General features: G+C 35.4%; 1 pseudogene; it reads right to left on the bottom strand.

Annotated features, from left to right (window-relative positions):
* Positions 1-582: 582 nt before the first annotated feature.
* Positions 583-1,534, bottom strand: LOC101447583 (olfactory receptor 14C36-like; annotated as a pseudogene).
* Positions 1,535-3,397: the final 1,863 nt, after the last annotated feature.

Raw genomic sequence — 3,397 nt, forward strand, 5'->3', positions numbered from 1 at the left:
TTACAAAGTCAATAAAAAAAAGAAAAAAACAGTTATGAAATATATTGAATAAATATCCACTTCCAAAAAATAAATAAATAAATAAATAAATAAATAAATAAATAAATAAATAAATAAAAGTCACCGAACTGTGGCAATGCAAAATAGTACAAGGTTTTTGGAAAAACAGTTTGGTGGTTTCTTATAAAGAAACTTACCATATGACCCAGCAATTCCACTTCTAGATGAAATGAAAATTTATGTTCACATAAAAGCCTGTGAGTAATTGTTTATAGTGGTTTTATTCATAATCACCAAACTGGAAACAACCAAAATTTCCCTCCACTTGGGAATGGGGAATGAGTAAACAAACTGTGGTACATTTGTCAATGGAATATATTCAGTAATAAAAAAGGAACAAGCTACTGATATATGCAAAAAAAAAAAAGTGTTTTTAAAAATGTCAGAGATAAACAGGAGGGCATAATAACTAGGAGGGAAAGACCTGTTTTGTGATCAAGGGGGAGCAGAAATTCCTAAAACACTAGTCTGAGAATTGATTTTTGTTTTCATGATTGAAAAATTCAGCTTCAAACAATTATGCTATCTTTTTCCTGAATAAAGCTTTCTCCTCATAACTCTCTTTACAGCTTCCTTTATCTGCCTGTTTCTAAGACTATAGATTATAGGGTTCAAGAAAGGAGGGACTAAAAAAAAAAAAAAAGAAAAAAAAGAAAGGAGGGACTATAGAATAGAACACAGAAGTGACCATGTCCTGAATTGTGGGTGAGGTGGAGGTTGGCTTCACATACACAGCAGCAGCTGAGCTGAGAAAGACTATCACCACGAGGATGTGAGGGACACAGGTGGAAAAGGCCTTTCCTCATTCACCTCTGGTTGGAAACTTGAGCAGAGTAGAAAATATGTGAGTATAAGACGTAATGATGAAAATCACAGAGATGAAAATTAAAACTTCATTGTTTAAGGGGTCAGAGCAGGAGAGCTTCAGTAGAGGGGGGATGTCACAGAAGAACTGATGGACCACATTGGACTGACAGAAAGGCAGCCAGAATGTGTTGCCAGTGTGGAATCCAGAGAAGGCCAGACCACTGAGGACAGAGGCTAGAGTCATTTGGACACAGATCTGAGAGTTCATAACCACAGAGTAGTGGAGGGGCTGGCAGATGGCCACATAGCGGTCATGGGCCATGATGGTGAGAAACAGTAACTCTACATAAGCAAACAAAAGCACAAGGAAGGTCTGAGCTGCACATCCAGCCTTGGAGATTGCCCTGTTGTCCAGCAGGAAGATGGCACATGCCTTGGGGACTGTGACAGAAATGTAGCACATGTCCAAGAATGATAGATTCCTAAGGAAGAAATACATGGGAGTGTGAAGACTCTGGTTGAGAGTGGTTACTGTGACAATGAGAAGGTTCCCCATCAGAGCTGCCAAGTACACCAGTAGAAACAGCATGGCATGTAAGACTCTGAGCTCCCACACATCAGAAAATCTCATAAGCAGGAATTCAGTCACTGTGGTGAAGTTTGGCATCTTAGGAAAATTTACCCTGGCCATAAAGAATGAGACAAATAATCCCTAGGAAACATGCAGGATCCAGAGGTAGAAGGAATTAATCTAAGCTCCTATATTGCTCATATAATGCAATTGAAATGTTTTTTGTCAGTAGGTTATAATATGTTTTTCCTCATGCTCCTTTGGTCTCCCTGCTTTCTACACTTGTTTTCAAAATAGGATAGCAGTAAAATATATTTATGGACTTGTGCATATGTTTGCATATATTTCTCTCACTATTTATAAAATGGATCTACTTGAAGTTAAAATTTTGCCAAGAAGATTAAAAAGATTTAATATAGGCAATTTCTAAGCATTCCTGTCTCATTAATATGTCCCATGAATGTTAATATTTGTGATAAAATAATGGCCTTGTAGAATCTGACTAGTGATCAGAGGGTACTATTTACTAAGAACCTATCAAAATATTGTAATTAATTATAATCCAGTCCATAATCACTAAATTTTCCCACTAAATGCCATCATACATCTCTCATTATTTTCCATGTACTTCTTGCAGGCATATTGGTGCTTAGTTTTCTCTGTTCAAAAGAATCACTTGCAACTCTTGATAAGGTAGATATTACCTGTGGGAGAAAATATTTAAATATTAATATTAGGTTCACTAAATTTAATATATTTATTCTTTTTTGTGTTAAATACTGTTGTCTCTTCCCATAAAATCTGAACATATTTCAGAACTTGAAAAACCTGATTTTATAGAAAGGCTTTGCTTGATGTGTGGCTCATAAATGGATGTTATACTCGTACCTGATTCCTTCATAAAGTTCTTTTTCACAATCACCCTTAGTGGAACCCCTACTTAACCCTGAAGTCCTGAATGTTTTCTTCTGAAGTTCCTTCAGCTTTGAGTCATATTTTAATTCATGTAATCAAAATGGCAATGGCTTTCCTTGTTGCCTTGAACCCACAGAATGTACTTTTCAGACTTGCTTATCCAGCCTCTCTAATCCTCAGTGCTAATGTACTTCACCCTCCTGCTCTGTGTCCCTTTTTCTCCTGACAAATGTAGTTGCTTCTAGAGAAGCGCTGCTCACTCTAAGAAGGCAGAATGCCTGTCACTTTCAGACTGACTTCCTGAGTTCAGGAATAAAAACTTTCTGTCTCTGTTCCTCTTTATTTCATAATCCTTCGAAAAACTACTTCAATAAGGGGTTGTTGGTCTTGTTTTATCCCAACAAGTTTATTGAAAACTTACAGATAGCATTATATAATGACTCTGATTAAAAATGGCTTGCTTCAATGTTTATAGGAAGGTCTAACCTATTTAAGCCAGGTTTATGCAGAAGTTGAGATCTTAACTGCTTAATTTTTTTTCCTTACTAAATTCCATATCAGACTTCTATTGCATTACAAAAATTCACAGGATTTCACAGTTGGAAAACAGCAAACATATTTTATTATTTCACAATCACCAATCAATTGTAGGTTCCAGCCTGAATTTATAATGTGTCAGCAGAGCAGGATTAAGAAGATACTGCAGAAGATACATTTTATATCTTGAATCTACCATTTCTTTGCTATGTATGTAAGCTTCATATATAATTTTGACTCTGTTTCTTTTTCTATAAAATTTATAAAAAACACCTACTTCATGAATTTAATATTTTGTAATTAGAGAGTCTCATGATGGTAACAATGTTAATGGAAAAGTAAACCGGCAAGTAATAAAATTTTTAAAAGGGAGGGGGTTAAGCACTACCTTTCTTCCACTCAAATTCATATTGCTCTTTGTTTCAGAAGCAAACAAAGAAGTAAAGGAATGCCAGCATCCTGAATTTGATAACACATTTTTTCCTTTAAAAGAATTAATGTAACATA

This window comes from Dasypus novemcinctus, chromosome 30 (assembly GCF_030445035.2).
Source record: "Dasypus novemcinctus isolate mDasNov1 chromosome 30, mDasNov1.1.hap2, whole genome shotgun sequence".
In the NCBI taxonomy this organism is placed as follows: Eukaryota; Metazoa; Chordata; class Mammalia; order Cingulata; family Dasypodidae; genus Dasypus; species Dasypus novemcinctus.